Genomic DNA, 18,694 nt, shown 5'->3' with positions numbered 1-18,694 from the left:
CTAATAAAAATTAAAATTAAAAACCAAAAATATAAAGAGGTCCAGGAAAAATATATTACTTTGAAGATATGGTTCTATACTATCAGAACTTGATTTTTGTAGTAAGTTTTCAGGACATTCAGATTCTGCTGCAGTTTTATTCTTAGAAACATATCCTTTAAAACTAAAATTAAATAACTTCAGACTCTTCACAGACACTGAAAAATAGTCAACATTAAACAAGCTTGGAAACAATTAGCTTCTTAAGAAGCAAGTATGTGCTTTAGGTCTAAAATACCCATCTGTCCCCTGGGTGGTAGGAATGAAACACTGCCCCCAAGAAGCACATCCATCAGACCAGAACATGCTAAGGGGCACTCATTCCCACCCATGCCAAGCCAACAGCTTCTCCTCACAACCTCCTTCCCTCTCTGTAGCAGTTATTTCTTTATGTCTTTCAGTAACAACTCTTACAAAGTAGCTAATGGGAATAATGCCACCAAATGACTTCCTTAATGATGAAATGGCACTATTTTGAAGACTTAGGAAGAAGCAGATGGCTCTGCAGATGAATTTTATGTTCCCAATTTTAAAATCAGGATTATCACTCTTGCCAGTAGTGGGCTAATGGATATTTGTCATTAGACATGCTCTGCTAATTGATCTGCTCACACATGTTCCAAATATTTTCTTCACAATCTGCCTTAAAGGAATACGTGCTGGCTGTTTGTATTGCTCCAAGTATGAAGCATCTTATAAGCTTTCAGTGAGTAAACTGATGCATTAATGACTGTTTTAAGAAGTAATGAAAATAGCCTTTAACACTGCAGACAAAAAGCAACCAAATTGCCACTCCTCCTAAGTCCAGGGTGGCTGGGCCAGGAAAATCATGAAAAAGATCCCACACTATGGTCAGCACCAATCCCTCTTTCAGCTGCCTCCCTTGTGTTATGTGACCACCTGTTTTCTGCTGGACAAAGGGGTCTCTGTGAGTTTTCTTTCCTTCCACCATAAATAATGTGCTCCAGTAACCCCAGCTGGTGAAGACACTGCCACAGTGTCTGGAGAAGCCACACAGCATCGTGGGGTGCACGGATGAACACAGACCAAGTTGCACGCAGTGTCTGGAGGAGCTGGGACAGGACTATGGAGTGAGTGGAAGAGCACGGACTGGACTTGCATTCCATACATTTGCCCCTAGAGGTTCCCTCCTGAACAGCTCATGATTCTCCTGTGGGAAGCCAGATTTGGGTCTCCTACTCTCTTACAGTCACTCATATCCTGCCACAGCCCAGGGCTTTGACAGATTTCCATTCCTGTCACCCTGCACCTCCCAGAGTCAGGCATGGGTTAACGTCTTTGGGAAGTTGTTGGTGCTTGATTTTGGTCTTTCAACCTGAGAGTTTGCACAGGAAATTTTAAATTTACATGAGCAATGACACAAAGCTTTCCCTGTAACTGAATGACCCAGCAGAGAACATGGCTCACAGCAATGGTGTCGGGCTCTTCACATGGAATGGGTCACCAGTTCATGATGGAGGATGCACACAGAGGACTTCAGGGACTTAGGGGTGGCTGTGGGTTCTTTTTCACAGGGTGGGGTGTGAGACCCAAGAGTTCAGGATATTCCTTCACGTTACCCTCTGTGGATAACTCTGAGGAGACATAGTGAACCTCCCTGCTAAGTACTGTCTCAAAATCCATTTTGAGATAAAAAATAGTCCACTAATATTTTAAGAAAGACCAAAAATATATTTTCAAGTGTTAGTTATCATTTCCTTCACACACAAGGCTTTTAAATTTTTTCCTTTTAAGAAAATTTTGATTTTTTCTGAGAGCATCAAGGGCGCCTGCGGGTGAGCCTGTGTTGCTACCTCTTGCTGTGTGCATCATCCAGGGAAAGGAGCAGAGAACAGAGCTCTCCAGAAGTGGTGAGGTAAGTGACAGCACCGAGTGTTTCTGTACACCACAGAGGCATTTTTACTGCTGATTTAAGAACAGTGCTTTCCTCCAGGTAAGAGGAAGGGCATGCTCCAAAGGCACTGTAAACACTGTGGAGGAAAGGAGGAGGAAAGAAAGGAGGAGCCGTGCTTTCACTTTATGACTGACAGGAATGTCACTGCTCGTGGCCCGTGGCAGGGGTCTTGGCACTCAGTAAAGCACATCGCCCTTGGTGAAGGAAGAGCTCAGAGTGCTCAGGACCCACGAGAGTTCTTGATGCCTCACGCACAGGGTGCCAAGGGTGGAGGAAGCAAAGGGTGTCCAGGGATGTTGCCTGACCTTGGCAAGGACACGTGCTAGGAAGCACTGTTGTGTAATTCATTAACTTTCTTCTCAGTGAACACACTTTAGTGACTTATTTTTGTGTTGTAGATAAGGAGTTGGTGTGAGGGACTCAGGTAGTATCTGGCTGGTACCCTTTCAGGCAAGCCATGCTCTTCCTGTCTCTGATGGCAGCAGTGCAGCTCACCTGTCCCCTGTCCCACCTGCTGACTCTGGACTGGCACCTCATTGCCTCCCTCAGGGACTCCTGCAGTTTTGTAACGAGTGTTCCACACTGGCTCACCTCATGCAGGACTGGTTTGTTTTAGGTCCTTGGAATTGGCCCAGTGTTTCTGTTGGGATCACACAGCCTCGCGTACCCCAATCCCAGGGTGGTTACAGAGTCACCATGCCCTGCCTTTGTGGGTCAGGTGCAGGCCCCCACCTTGCCTTGTGGACTGAGCCACCTGTGCCTGGAGCGCTGGACATCAGTCTTCCCTGGAGAGCCACAGAGGACAGGACAAGGCAAAGTTGCCCTAAGGAAGGATGGGTACCAATTGGGCTTTGCCCTGAGCCACAGGGTGTGGGTATGGACCCAGCCCAGGGAACCATGGCTCTGCCTTGCTCTGTCCCCTCACCTGGCCTCCTGTTCCACTGTTGTGTCACCTACCCCTCCTCCCCACTCCTCCCCACACCTCCTCACCCTTCCACTCACTCTTCAGCCAGTCCCGCTGCTCGGCCCTCTCTGCCATGCACACCATCCCTTAGTTCAGTGTTCTCTTCCAGGTGAGCGCTCCTCCCAAGAGACTCAGTCACCCTCTGTGCCCATTGCTTCTGCACCGAGGATCCAACATCCAGGAAGGAGAAATGAATCTGTATCAAACATCTGCTTTTACCTTGTCCTGTACCCTAAAATACACAGTACAAATGTTATTTACAGAGTATTGACAATGTAACGGGTGTTGTGACTTAGACATGGGTTAAAGTGCATGGAGGATATGGGTAGTTTCTGTGGGAACGTTGCACCATTTTATATTAGGGACACACACATCAGGGGATTTTACCCACTAAGGGCCCTGAAAGCAGAGGAGATTGTATTCCTCACCTTTACACTGCTAGAGAGAATCTAGCTGTCGGGAATCTCAGAGTCTAATGGAATCACACTGAAAGCATTTCATGGACATCTAGCATGATGAAGATTGGGTTTTGTGCATTGCTCTGGAAGTTCTTAAGCCATATAGGAAATATCAGTATAGAGGAAAGGAAACTGGTGTTTCAAAACTTGCAAACTCTGTTTGGTTTACTTTCCCTCTGAAACTGTAGATCCTCTGAGGATCCCCAGATAACACAGAGTCTGTTAGTGTTTAGCTCTGGGGTGCTTTCTGAGGTTGTCCTCTTTTGTTCATGTGAAGTCAGCCCCCATCCTGCAGCCCTTGCTGTCTTCAGTCTCTGGCAGCTGCCACTTGGCTGTTCTCTCAGTCACTGTGAAGAGCGGCTCTATCCTCTTTCCTTCAGGAGTGCTGGGCAGCAGACCCCGCAGGGTCGCTGGCTGGGCCAGGGCTCTGAGCTGTTCTCTTCTAGGCTGTTGCAGCCGTGCTGGAGCTGGACTTAGCCTCCACTCTCCCTCTGCACACTCTGTCCTCTCTCATCCTGCACCTGGGTGTGACTCCCCTGAGGAAGGACAAGCACAGCCCTGCTAGTCTCCTGGCATCTCCCTTCCCTCAAGGGCATCTCTACACTTCCCATGCAGGACTCCTCTCTGGGCTGTGTGTGTCACCCCGTAACCCAGCTGTGCCTCTGTGTCAGCCCTGGCTCAGTGGCTGGGTCTTGCTTCCCTTCTGGGTGAGGCTATCTGCTTTCTGCAGGTCTAGAAACTTCAGGGATCCCTTGCCCACACTGGTACTGTTTGGCTTATCATGGTTTTCTTGCCTAAATTGTTTCCATGTAGCCCTGGGCTGAGCTGATCATTACCTGCTATGCCAATGCCTAAGGTATCTGATGTGGAGCAGGAGGGAATGTCCACTCATTAAGTTAATAATGTGATTGAGTTGTAGGAAGCAGCAATTCATTGGAAAAATCTCCTCCAAAATGAGGGGTGAAGCCGGGAGTGGTGGTGCACACCTGTAATCCCAGCACTCGGGAGGCTGAGGCAGGAGGATTGCTGCGAGTTCGAGATCAGCCTGGGCTCCATAGTGAGTTCCAGGTCAGTGTCAATTACATAGTGAGACCCTGTCTCAAAAAACAAACAAACAAACAAAATGAGGGGTGCAGTAAATCTTTTTGCCTGTGCCGTGATGCAGATAACATTAAGATGTAATGATGTTAGAAACATATATTTAAAGGGGAAAAGCCCTTCTCAAAAACCTAGAAACTGCATATTGTGCCTTAGAAGACCTGTAAATGCCAAGAATTCTGTCTGCACAAGGAATTGAACAGGAATAACACAGTTGAGTAAATGCAAAAGAATAACATGACACTTCTGCCAATCTCCATCTGAATTACCCTGAGAAAAGTGGAAGGAGTCACGTCATCGGTTAAGTCACACCTCTCTTTCTCAAAAGTACCTACCCTGGTCCCGGGACTACCAGCCCTTTTCCATCCACATCCTCCTGGCATGTAACTCTTCTCTTTGGGCCTTTTCCTAAGAGAACAGTGTTGCCTCTTGCACACCTTGCATGCATGCCCCTCCCTCTCCTCTCTCTCTCTGACTCTGGGCTCCATGTCCAGGAACCAAACCAGACTGTCCCTCATGTCAGTGGGAAGTATTTGCCCAAGGTATGGGCTCCTCTGGCAGTGGGAACTGAGATAGGTGTTTGCCTGGCAAGGTCTCTTTCTAATGAGATCAGCTGAAGTTGTACGTGAGAGAAGAATACAACACATAGCATATTGACTTTGGTTGCTCTGTAGGATTTGAACACCATCTTTTTTATTTTTATCATTTAACTACCTTGTTTCCATCCTCCTTTTCTACATCATCTCACATAAAGAGTTGGGTGGAAAGTTTTAGTTCTTTTTCCTCTAATACAATTGCATACGTATGAAGAGAAATTTATTTCAGCATTTATTTTCTCCCGCAGTAGTGGAGGGGATATAATCCATGAATGTGGCTTTCTACTTGTGCTGTTTTTAAAGATGTTTTCTTTTATAACTAGTGAAACCAGCAATGAGGAACACATTTTTCTAGTGTTTGGCCATTCTTGCATCATAACATTCTTCTTATATAGCAGGTCATTTAAGAAAACAGCAGGCAGAGGTCTAGAATCAGTTTATAATTGCTTTTAACCTAGTAGCTCACCCCAGGAGGTGTCCTTGCGTTGAGATTTTCATTTCTGATTTCTCTAGGTGGTCCCAAGACTCCACGGTGAGCAAAGGAACTGGGGTCTGCAGTGCATGTCATTGTAGACATGGGTGAGGACCTTTCACTTGTTCCTCTGTAGCTGTGGGGACACAGGGTGTCCACTTCTGTCCCAGCATTATCTCTCATCGCTTCCCCTTCCCCTTCAGTACTGATCCAATTAGCATCAGGGACAGGGAAGGTGACAGCTGCCACCACACTGTGTGCTGCAACCACATTGCTTTCATTTTTATTTTCCTTCTATCTGAAGAGAAAAGAAGATTGTATTTTCAATCACAGAGCAGAGACTCTGCTAGAGTATTTTTAATGTCTTGTTTTTTAAACATAAAGCCTGGGAAAGCTAACAGAGAAGAGTGATTTACATGGGCAAGTGCTGATTCTTGGCTTTATCATCATATCTAAAACTGCAGTTCCTTGCTAATCAAATTAATGGTAGACATGTCCTAGTATTTATTACTTTTCACCAAATGTTTCAAAAACAAATCTACCTATCTCTTTACTTCTAAGGGCTTGGTTACCAGCAATAAAGACTGAATTCGATGACTGGCACATAAACCAGCATCAATGGAAATCATAACCCAATCACTATGTAAGCACCATAGCAGAGTAGGTCCTGTGACTAGGCAAGGAGGTCACATGTCCTAGCAAGGGTAGTGATGAAGGTTGCTCGCAGAGGTGATGTCCAGCTGGGCTATGGAGGGTGTTAGAAAAAAAGGAGAGGAAACTGAGCTCCACAAAAGAGGATGGAATTTATTGGAATAAAAGCTAAGAGGGACTGAGGACCAAGTGGTGCCTCTCTAATAAGCTGAGGGGCTTTTATGGGATTTGTAGGAGGACACTGCTGCTATCTTGAAACAGGCTGTGTTCTGAAATCCGTGATCACTGGACTGTGGTGCTGATGTGTGTTTTTCCATAACTGGTGGGAAAATAGCAGTTCCCCTGACTTCCTCATTTAATAATGGCTGGTAAATCTTGGGACTTGATGTGGTGGTTCTCCATTCAAGACAGCATTTCTCTAACTCTCTGAGAGGATGCGCTCAGGAGGTGGAATTGAGCAGTGGAGATGTAACACACCTTGGCAGTGGCCAGAGACCCAGGGCACCACCTACTGGACAGGAAATGTTTGCAGCATCCAAGGCCAGAGGGAGTGGGAGCCCTGACTGAACTGTGTGTGACCAGGGATAATTATTCTTCCTCATCTCAGTGGACCTGCTTGTGTCTGGTTCTGAAGGCCACAGAGAGCTGGCCAAGATTTCTGAAACCCCCTGGAATCCTGTGGTCTCAGAGTGGAAGAAACAGTGAGGTATGATGTGACGGTGAAGTTTGGGCCCACAGCCACGGTGTGACAAGAGTGGGTACTCACGCAGGCAGGGATGGCAGCACCTGCTATGTGATGGGTTCTTGGTAACAGGTGCACTTAGCAAGGAGAGCAGCTCTCAGCCTGGGCACAGGACAGAACCAGCTGGGCCTGGGAACAGAACCTGATGGCCACCCTGGGGCTACCCCTCGCCTGAGTCACTGCTGAGGACTGAGCCAACAGAGGCTGAAAGTGTCTGGGAAATGGTGGAGAGGAAGTAAATCTGTGTTGGCCATGGAGGAGTTTCCAGGGAATGGAGAATAAGGCACTATAGTCCAGGTAGGATGGATAGCAGAAAAGACCAAGTCCATGGTTCTGCTGGCAAAAGAAAAGGGGAACATGGCATGGGGGTCAAGATGATGAGGAAGAACAGAGAAGAGGAGGGCCTCCCCATGAGCACTGTCCAGAGGAGGTGACGCAGGTGACATCTAGGTCTGGGCTCAGGAAGGAGGAAGTGGGAAGATGTGGACATCACCAGTATGGCAGATCCTTGGGAAAAGAGGAAACCAGTTCCACACTCCTGCGGGGAGAGAGTTGGGGGAGAATGGTAAAGGGAGCGGAAGTCCAGAGGATGCTGACAGAGCATCTGGAGGAGGAGAGCAGGGAGGCAGGGAGAGGCCCAGGAGCAGGTCATGCTGGTAGAACCAATTCCACTACAAAGGCAGTGCAGAGCATCAGCTTTGAATGGCAATTCTAATTAAGTAGAAAATCTTTATAAGAAATGGAATAGCAAGACAGCTGGTCCTCTGCATCCATGGGGAGCCTGCACCACGACCCCTGGAGACCTGAATTTGAAAAGTCTAAGTCTCTCATACAAAACAGTATAGCATTTGTGTCCAATCCACAATCCTCCTGAGCACTTTGGGTTCTCTCTAGGGTCCTTGTGTATCTAGCGCAGTGGCAGTAGGATCTGAGCCATTAGCTGTTTTATTATGTTGTTTAGGGAATAATGATAAGAAAAAGTCTGTACATGTCCAGTATAGATGCAATTAAAAAAATAAAAACTATATCCCATCAAGGCTGGTGGAATCCATGGACACAGAACCATGGAGATGGAGAGCTGGCCCTGTACAGTGATGTTTTCAGAATGTTGCGGAGGGAAATATATATGAAAGCAAATACTTTGAGTAGATTTTAAAGAGTAGAAAGTTTAGGTGATGTCATTTGAAGAAGGACTGGAAGAAGATGGAAGAAAGGGAAATGTGGGAACAGTTGGCAGAGAGGTGCATGGTGTGTAGAGCCTGAGACCATGAGGACAGAATCCTTCCCCACAGGTGCCAGCTGAGGTCTGTGTCCTGAGCCCAGGGCAATGATGTAGGTGTGAGTGTTGTGTTATACTAACCTTACTCTGAGAATGGTTCCAGTGGAAGGTCACATTGAACAGCTTTATTTGTCCAATGACACACAAAAGACAGCTGCTCATGACCTAGAAAGGCTGGAGGTGATCAGAGGAGAAGTCCAATCGTGTGGGCATGGGCAGATGGGCAAAAGAGAAAGAGAAGAGTGAACCGAACAACCAGCCAACCCATCCACCAACCACGTGGCCCTGCACAATGTGCCTTGGTGCTGATCCACAGCATGGGCTCTGGGGTCACCTGGTAAGCTTTGATCCCTGACCTGATCTGAATTATTAGCTGTGGGACTCTGAGCTTTCCCACAAACAAGTTGAGCATAATAAGAAGTGGTAGAGAACAGAAATCTCTTGGCACAGAAGTAATGGTTTAGAACTTTTTACTCCCTCAGAACCCATGAACATGACCTGGAGGAGAAGTCCAAAGTCAGTGAGCTGAGGATGGATAGGACTGACAGAGGGGACTAAGGGGCTGTGCAAGGGGAGGCCTCTCCTGGATGTGGAAATACATGGGTTCTCCGTGGTCTAGAAAGAATATTGCTGTAGTTTGAACATAAAATGACCCCTGGGCTCATGCATGAATGTCTTGGTGCCCATCATGGCATTACTGGGAGGTGGGGGTAATTTAACAGAGGAGCCTGATGGAAGGAAGTGATGTCATTTTGTAGTGATATTGGGGACTGCAGGCCCTCCTTCCCAGTCCCTACAAAGGAAGAAGCTTTGATCCTGCCATATCGTCACGGGGTGCCCCAAGGCCCAAACCGTGAGCCAAAACAAAGCTTTCTACCTTATAATTTATCTCAGGTGTTTTGTCACAATGAAGGAGAGATGGCTAACACTGATACTAAATATGGCAAGCAATAATTTTTCATTGCTAAAGAGAATGAACAGTAAAACTTGATTGCAGTAAGAAATGATGGTATCTGATATGAAAAAGAACTTGAGAGAAAATGTATATCCCACAAAATCTATAGAATTATTTTTACATTGGAAACTGAGTATAGCTAAAGAGGAAAATGGGGAATATGGAAAATGGTTGCATCTATACTGAATTTGTGTGGATTGTTTTCTTTGTCACTGCTTCCTAAACAACATAGTGCACTATGTGCATACAGTATACATTGAGTAAGGTATTATGAGCTATCTAGGGATGGTCCAGGAGGACACACAAATGCTGTGCCATTTTACACAGGGACTTCTGTGTCTGCAGACTTTAGTATCTGTGGGGGTTGTGGAACCCAAACCTCAGCAGACACTGAGGACCACAGTGTTTGGGTTGCGATTTCTGTTATGTTCCTACTTAGATTTATTTGTTATTTACAGAATTCTGCTTTCACTGTTGCTCAGTGAGCCTTTTGAAGTCAGGAGATAGATCTTATTTAACACATATTTTTGGAAGTAATGTGAATTTATTGAATAGCGCAGTGAATGGCTGCCTCTGTCTCTGCCTGGTTCTGTCTCCTCAGTTCTCCTTTGGAATCCTTTCCTGGTGGCCGGTCACTGTCTGCTCCTCACTTTTTGAGTTTTTCTTTTTCTTCTTCTTTTTTATTTTGGTACCAGGGATTGAACTCAGTACCTTGTGCTTTCAAGTCAGACAGTGGAACCATTGAGCTAAATCCCTGGCCCCTGAGTTTTCCTCCTAAACACCACTGCCCAACACTATTCTAGGGTTTTCAAAAATGTTGATTATCTTTTCTCCCTCACTAGAATTAAATACCTGGAGGAAGAACTTGTTCATTTATTTATTTTTATTGTTACCAGGTCCTACAATCTTGCCTAGTGAATAGAGGTACTCAAGTGTGTGTTGCTGAATGAATAAACTACCTCTTCCCCTGGCAGGCTCTTTCTCACATCACTGTGGCATTCTGATGACTAGCAGTGTATGGCAAAAGCACTGACCACACAGGCAAAACAAGTGACCCTCCAGCAGAGATTTTGCTCTGCTTGTCACATGAGAAAGAAGGAATATTCACCTTGAGGTTGAGCAAGTGCTGCTCCCCAGCCTCCCAACGCATCTGCCCTAGATGCCACTGATGGAACCCATCCTGGGGGAGAGTGATGCTCATGCCAACCACCCAACTAGACTCCAAGTTCCCTGAGGTCAAGGAATCCTTCTCCATAACCTCTGCCATCACACAGAGTGATTTGAGGCAGGCCACTGAACTGCTGAGTTAAATCCCTGGCCCCACACAGAGTGATTTGAAATAATCTCTCAATTTGAAATAATCTCTGTGAGCACACAGATTAGTTAATTAAGCATTATAAAACACTGCTAAGCTGCAAAAGCTTTGTGTGTTCTCCAGAATATGTGAGCGAATGCTCCCTGTAAAGGTAGTACAGTGGTACATCAGTTCGTGAACTTAATTTTTTGCAAGATTCTGGTCCCAAACAGAGTTGTACGAGAACCAGATGAGTCTGATGTTTAGGTTCAATGTTGAGTTTATGGGGAAATTTGATTCCATTCTCATCTAAATCACATCTAAATCTAAGGTTCCATAAATCTACGGTTTAATCAATGTAATGTAATCTATCTAATGGCTCATTAGAATCATCCTCCTTGACAATTAAACATGGAAGTCCTTTTGGGATCCCCAACTCTGTGTGTAGGCAGATGAGAAAAGAATGTGATCAGTTTTCCCCATGTGCCCCTGGCTTGCCCCCCAGGAGGTAAAAGACTGTGTCATTGGTAACACTATCCAGAAACAAAATTTCCTACCTGAAGTAAATAACACAGTTCTCCCTTTCACCTCCTCTACCAAGGAATCAATGTTGAGTTCTACCTTTATCAACAGGTGCTATCTACTACTAAAAAGGAAGAAGGACATTGTAACTAAGTCAAAGCTAACCTTCCAGAGGTAGTAACTGGTTTAAAGCCATAATTGGATGGTTTTATTTGAAGAGTCTATAGCAAGAAAATTTTAATGTTGAGAAACATTGAGAGTCTGAGGTTGGCACTTACTTCTCTTACTCTTTCCTAATTACTGGAGACTTCCATTAATGGTTTTATGGAATGCAGAAGTAGACAGAGTGATTGCATCTCCTGTGAAGAGCTACCCCGCAGCACGACAGCAGGGCAGTTATGCAATCTGCTTCTCATCCACTTGCTAGAGGACCCTTGGAGGCAGTGAGGATCATGAATTATAATTAAGCTAAAATGCAAGGTCACAAACACAGGCTGAGCTTGTTGCCATGTGCCCACTGCAGAGTGAGTTTGAGTCTCGAGAATAAATAGGTTTAGAAATTTTTGAGGGGAAGATGAGAAAAGGCAAACAAATGAAGGAAACTGAATCTCACCTGGGAGAGAGGCCATGGTTTGGTAGCTGTTGGAGTCATAAAAGGGGAAGCTGTGATACAATATTTTGCCTTCAGAATCAGGAACATGCATTGCTCATCTCCGTAGGACCAAAGACATTTTCTGCTCTGAAACTCCTTTTCATATTCAAAATGATTTACCAGGTAGTGGGCCCACAAAGCTGGCTGCCCTGTGGAAGGAGACTATTGATGTGGTGACAGGCTTCCTGGCTTTGATGTCATTTAGTTCAGGTAAATGTCTTATTATTGTTAGTAACATGTCACATTTCCAAGTCACTTCATATTATAAATCTTTACCCCCTACACTAGTGTAGTGGATACTTACTGAAGTCTCAGATGTTTTATGATCCATTTAATATACGAGGAAAAGCAGAGTTAGAACTGAAGTTAACTACATAAAATGAAAGAGCCAGTAAGTATGAAACCAACATCTTACCAGAAATATGCTGGGTCTAAGGGGCTCATGGAACCCTCTCCGCTCCCTGGTGAAATTTCGGGTTACCCACGAGCGGTGGAAGGTGAGTAACCCCAACCCCAGGCCCAAGGATAGGAAGCTACCCCTCCACCCTCTGTTCTTCCCTCTTCACTGACAGCTGCCCATTCCAATGGAAGGAGGAGCTGAGAGCTGTGCTGTGCACAGGCTGAGTGGGCCACCTGCCCTTCTGCACAGGAAGAAAAACTCCCAAGCCTGGATTCTGATCACTTTTTGTGATCAGCTCCATGGTCAGGGAAACTTACTTAACATCAAGAGTTCCTGCTTCCTCATGTGCAGTGAGGAGATAAAATGCCCATGCAGTTAGCCTAGTGTGAGGCTGAGAGTGCACCAGATTATCAAACTCCAAGGCCACCCCCTCTCTTCCCCTGCACTGCCCCAGTGGCACCCTGTTTTCTGAGGGGAATCCTGAGGTCCCTAGGCCTCAGCATCACTTAATTTTCTGGGTAGGGATGGGACATCAGAGGGCCACATTCATTTCATCAAAAAAATCATATTAGGCTCCTAACCTGTGCAAACATTGGGCAAAGGAGAGGACGCTATGCCTCTGTGGTTGAACAAATTCACTGTGACAGTCTATCTGTCACTCAGTGTGCAGGATAGCTGTGCTCAGCCTTTACCGCATCTCCTCCTGCTTCAAGGACAGAAGTCTGGAGAGCCGGTGCCTGGAAGAAGCTCTTGAGAAGTGACCCTGTATGGCCCATCCCCTGTCGTATGCTGTGCTGTGTTTGCCTTCCCTGTCATCTTACACCGGTGCCACCATCTCTCCTTTCCATGCCTCTGTGTCCTTGCAGCACCAGGATGCTCCTGGATCTCAACAAGCTTGTAATGCTTTCCCTGAGTTAAGCCTAAATGGGCTCCATGCAGATGTGCAACAGGTGGTCAGTTCTGAGAGGTTTCTGATGGCCAGGACTGTTCAGCATCGAGCCTGACTTTCGAATCAGCCAAGGCCTGGCACCCCCAGGGAGTATATATTTTCTGAGATGATGTAGGCTTAGGCACAGTGTTTGAGTGGGCAGAGAAATGCAGGGAAACCCATGATGCCCTCTTGATCTGCACAGATCTTGTCAGCTGCCCATCTCTTCTTTGTCACAGCCTTAGAAAGAGACTTGAGTGACCCCTCATTGTCTATCCCAGAATCCTCAGTCCTTAAGCAATCAGGTCTCATTGTGAAAGGAGAATTGCCAACAAGGTATGAATGGGATAGCACTATTGTTTTAATAATGTGTGCAGTGGGATGATTGTGTCTCCAGGACAGCAGAGGGAGTACTTTTTCTATCAAGTCTTCCTGTCTGTCAGGGCCTGGTGTTGCCCTGGATTTAGGACTGTCGCGCTGGTTTGGGTCCTCAGATTCTGCTCTCTCAAATGCTGCTCTGTTCTGTTATTAGCACATCTCTGCTTCCTTAAGGAACCAAGATAAATGCTAATACCTGAGCCATGAAGGTTTTGATTTTTAAATTTTTTGGGGAAAAAATACCATAACAAGGTTCTGCCCAGATGCAGCCATGGCAGCCCCGTTGCTTGCTGATAAAGCTGCCCTCCCATGTTTTCACAGACCCTTGATAATGAGGATCTTGGGTTTTTCTTGACCTTAGCAGCATATTCTGTGCCTATGCTGTCCATGTTGTGGGACATTCTGATGAATGCCTGCCCTAAGTGGTCCACTTGAGGTTAGAGTTGGTGGCATAGTGACTGTTGGCATCTGACAGTTCTGCTCTCACCTATACCAGAAAATAGAGTATGCAGCATTAGGAGCCACACTGGAATGTTCCTGAGGTGACATCTTCCCCACGAAAGTAAAACAAATCTATGAGAACCATTTCTGTTTCACATTCGCAGTATTTCAAGATATTTCAAGATTGTCTTCTTGAGAACAAGGTAGTTCTTTGATTAAATATTAACACTCTTAATTGTGTGCTATGGGAATAGATCACAGCAAATGACTTCAACACAAGTGAATGAGAAGTAAATTCCAGGCTGCTACATATTATAAATCAAGGAGGAAAACTTGCCATCCCCTGTCTTTTTTTCTTATTGTGCTAGTTAACTTTGTATACCTGAAAGGCTTAAATGCTGTGCATTTGCCTGGCCCAGGGCTCATGCCTGAAGAGTCCTGCATGGAGGGGAGGACTGTCTGCTTCTGGTCCGCAGATGCCATTGCATGTCCCTCCACCCACTCTCCCTGCTCACACTCTTTTGCTTCTTACCACACCCAGCCAGAGAGATTGAGTCGTCGAGCAGGATGAGCTCTTCCCTGTGTAACTCACACTCTTAGGCCTACAGATGAGTAAAGGTAACTCAGGTATCAGTGTCAGATGAGAGGCAAAGGAAGGGCCAGTGAGGAATGGTTTTCAGTCTGGTGACTGGGAAGGTGAAGGAGGTATGAAAGCAAACCATTCCTTTGGGGTAGGGCCCAGGTTAGTGTGAAGGAACATGAGCACTTGGTATTATGAAGAACAAGTACAGTACACATTACCAGATAGCGCACAGGGCGTTCAGTTACATTTCAAATTTTAGATGATTGTTTAATGTCAGTGTACCCCAGATACTGCAAGGGGCACAGTGTAAGCATCACTTTCTTTTGCTATTTGCTTGAACCAAATGTAACTGGGTACGTTGGTGTTTCTGCTTGCTAAATCAGGCAGCCCCAATTAAGGCATTGAGATTTGGATGAAAAGAGGAGTCCCAGGAGTAGAATGTGTCCGTTGATCACTTGGTTCTGTCAACTCAGCTAAGAGAGTTCATGCCAGCACGAGGAGCCTTGGCCTGGAGAGGAGCTGACTGTAATAGTTGGGGTTCACTGCACAGGCTGGAGCAAGTTGTTTCTAAGCAGGAAATGATCTCTGGCAAGGGTTTCTCCAAACACTGGCTCCAGGGACTTCAGCTCTTCTCCACCTGGGTGGGTGAAATGTCATCTGATCAAAATGCAACCAGTGATCAGTGATGAGACACCCAGAAAACTTGGAACAGAATTGTAGCTGATAGGTGAGGGGTGAAACCTGAATGATCCTGCTGAGCTCAGGAAGGAGAAAGGGACTCTGCTGAGGAACCCAAGCCCAAGGAAGTGGATGAAACACGTAACCAGGCACCTAGAACTGTTTCTGTCTCCCATGTCTTGAGCCTCACAGGGGATGCTGAGCAGACCAGGGTGGGGGGCATGTAGCAGACCTGAGTGTCTGGCTGCCCAGTGGAAAAGACACATGTCTACATGTCACAGATTCACAGAGACACACTGCACAGGGTTTGGGGACCTCCAGCCCATTGATTTGTCTCACATGACCCCTGGGCTGACCCCCTCCTCTGTCCCTTTCCCTCCTCCTCCCTCTTTTTCTCTCTCCCTCCCTCCTTCTTTCCCCCTCCCCTCTTTGTCCTGAATTTGAGGGCCAGCTGGTGTCTGATGACCGTGGAGAGACCTTAGGCTACAACTTTGTCATCAAGATGGGGCTGCACCATCCTGGTCCCTTGGAGTGCCAGAGACAGTTAAGAGATGGATATTTGTTTTCTCTCCTGCCACCCTTATGCCTCTGCTTGTCTGAGAGACACTATTGGCTTTTGCACAGTGACAGGTTCCTGCTAGGTGGGAAGAGGTCACCAAGGAAAGTTATTGCCCATTGTTTCCATTTTTACTCTTCAAGTGAACGTACTTCATTCTTAGGGCTTTTAGTAAGGCAATAGTACAGAAGGAAATGCCACAGGTGCCAAAGTCACTGTTTAGAAGAATCTTATGTCATTATAAATTAAAACCATCATGGATCAAATGGAAGACTATGTATTGTTGATAGAGAGATGAGTGATGGTTTTGATTTTGGTTTTTGATACTGATGATTGAACCTGGGGCCTTTGCACTGAGCTATTACCAGTCTCCCCCTCTTTCTGAAATCATGACTCAGGGTCTCTCTAAGTCACTGAGCTGCACAAGTTGGGCTTGAACTTGCAATTCTCCTGCCTCAACATCCCACAATGCTGGGATTATGTGCCATGACACCTGGCTGAGATGGGTGGTTTTTAAGTGTGAGGCTGAAGAGTTCTGGAGAAAATGAGCCATGTCATCAACCCAGTGTGCTGCTGCTGACCACTTAACAGGAGTGAGGAGCAAGCTGTTGCCACAGTGATGCATCACCATCCTTGAGCAGCACCGGGCCCAGAGCCAAATCCCTCCATGGTGATTATAGAGCAACACAGACCATGGGCTCTCCAGGGAGGCCCCTGGGGACCAGGAGTGGCCCCAGCAGTGATGACTGTAGGAGGATGCTGCCTGGTGTTTGTTGAGTGGTTTTAGGGTTATGCCAGCAACTCTGGGACCCATTATTATTCTATTTGCTCACTAGGATACTGAGGGCTGCACAATAAAACAGTTGCCCTGATCTGATTGGCTGATGTTTCTCATGGCTTTACCTGGGCCTTGGACTGGAGGAGGGTCCTTACCAATTGTGCTAGAAAAGGGAAGAAACCTGAAAGACTGCTTCACATCACGCACAGCTCCAGCTGTGCTGACCTTTTAATTAGTGGATAATCTACATGCTTTTTAAGTCAACAACTAGTTCATGAAGAAAGAAGCCCTATTTCAACTCACCAACCTACTCCTGTTGTGTAGCAAGGATGGCTCATCTGAAGCTGGTGTGTGGATGCCTGGGAGCTTGCTGCTCTTATAGACAGACCAAGGCAGGAGAGGAAGGAAGCTGGGTAGAGATTCAGTGACAAGGACACCTTGGTTTAATCATGTTCCCATTTCTATGGGCCTTCCCAGGACATGACGGTGCCCAGGCAGGGCGACAGGTATATTTCAGGTGAAGCCCCTACATTCCATCCCTGACCATCATGGACCACCCTGCCAAGGCAGGAAGATTGCAGGGATGGTGCACAGAGCAGGGAAGAGACTTCATTCTAGGTCCTGGCACAGAGCCCCTGGAATTACCTGAGAGAGGAGTTGTCATTCCTAAAGAGCCCTGATGACCACAGGTGAGGGGGACAGCTGTGCCAGTGTTTGTTAAAGAGGTGATTCAGGGTGGGAACCCCAAATTTTAGACTTCCACAGGACCGGGCTGGCTCCAGATGGTTGACTCAGATAGTTGGAAGTTTCCTCCTGACCATCAACCTTGAGAGTGGGACTTGAGACCAGAAACAACACTGCCTGAGATCTGGGGAGTTTCTGGACTGGTGAGCACATCAGCAGGCAGCGGGTGGTATGCCCCAGGACACTGGGCTGAGCCAGGTGCTGTTGACTCTGGGTAGTCACTTGGTGCTAAGGAACTATGGGGCACTCACTGGGGTCCAGGGAGCTGGGGGGCTGGGAGTTAGCCCATGTCAGAAGAAGCCCCAGAACCACACTGTTCTTTGACTTCATATCAGGTGAGCTGGGAGCTTCGGGATAACACCACACCATCCTGACCCCTGGCACCTTTGGCAGAACTGGATCCTGGCCCATGGCCTTGACGTTGTGTGGCCTCTGATGCTACCACTCCTCGGAGAGGGGCCTGCAGCAGCCAAGAGTGCCAACTCAGGGTTCTTTCCTCCTCCAGTGTCCACCCTCTGCAAATATCTCCGCTGGGTATTTTCCATCCACTCTGTTCACCTTGCAAAAGCTTTGCAGAGGCTTCCAGACCAAGCTGTCCATTTAACTGAGATTGGCTGCTGAGATGGAGCTTTTGATTAATACCCACATAAATCCATATATATCATGTTTTATGAAATTATATGTTTTATTTTATTTGTTCAATTTATTTGTGAAGTTTGATTTTATTTTACCGTTACCTGCCTTTGGTCTGCACTTTGGGTTCAGAAAAACAACTCATGTATAACCCTAAATCTGTCTGCACCTCACTTGTATGCATGATTTACCCACCTCACCAAGCTTCAGACAAAGACCAGCCAGCCCTTTCCTCATCAGTGGGCGGAGCAGCTAGGAAGACTCTCGGCAGATCCTCAGCAGTTTCCTGCTTCCATGAACCCCTGTTTGGCCTGGGAGGGAGAGTTCTTTGATCCGACAGTCAGTGACCTCGGCTCAGGCCCAGCCTGAAGGAGTTCAGAGGCAGCATCCTGGCTCAGCACTGGCATGGGAGGTTTCAGCTGTGGAGCTTCAGCAGGGAGCCCAAACGACAGGTGGGCAGAACACAGCCAGCTGGAAGACCCTGGGACACAGCCAAGTGTGCCTGGGGCAGAGAACTGGGCAGGGGTGGGGCAGAGGCTCTGGATAAGGCTCCCATCTGGCTACCTGGGGCAGCTGCCCTGGAAGTGGTAAGGGAAGCTGGATCTTGTGTCATGCTAGGATTCTTCAAGAGGCTCTGCTCTATAGAAGCCACTGGCAGGGATGAGGAAGATGATGCAGTGTTGGAGGGATGTCAGCCAGGGCACTGAGGCAAAGATTCAGTGGAGATACAGCCAGAACTCAGATCTTTGGGCACCTCCTGGGTCCCCCAGAGACAGAAGGGTCTCCTATACCTGAGACAGGGGTCCTGGGCTTGTCCTTGCCCTTCTTCATTCTCTCAGTCTGGGGCAAAGCAGCCCTTGCCAGGGAACCTGAAGCAGAGGCAGGCAGGGCTGGTCCAGCAGTGGGAGAGGGGCTCTGGCTGGGCATTTGCCAGGCAC

At 46.9% G+C, this 18,694-nt stretch overlaps 1 long non-coding RNA gene across 1 annotated transcript in view; it reads left to right on the top strand.

The window, feature by feature from the left end:
* LOC104847808 overlaps positions 1–18,200 on the top strand; it is a 28,645-nt gene extending 10,445 nt beyond the window's left edge. Inside the window, exons 3-4 of the long non-coding RNA XR_776234.1 lie at positions 1,795–1,915; positions 17,961–18,200. This is a non-coding gene — a long non-coding RNA (uncharacterized LOC104847808). The remainder of the gene's footprint in view (positions 1–1,794; positions 1,916–17,960) is intronic.
* The last annotated feature ends 494 nt before the right edge of the window (positions 18,201–18,694 follow it).

The sequence above is a fragment of the Fukomys damarensis genome, unplaced genomic scaffold (assembly GCF_012274545.1).
Source record: "Fukomys damarensis isolate Sample0158 unplaced genomic scaffold, DMR_v1.0_HiC HiC_scaffold_9, whole genome shotgun sequence".
In the NCBI taxonomy this organism is placed as follows: Eukaryota; Metazoa; Chordata; class Mammalia; order Rodentia; family Bathyergidae; genus Fukomys; species Fukomys damarensis.
This window is presented reverse-complemented; position numbering and strand designations above follow the sequence as displayed.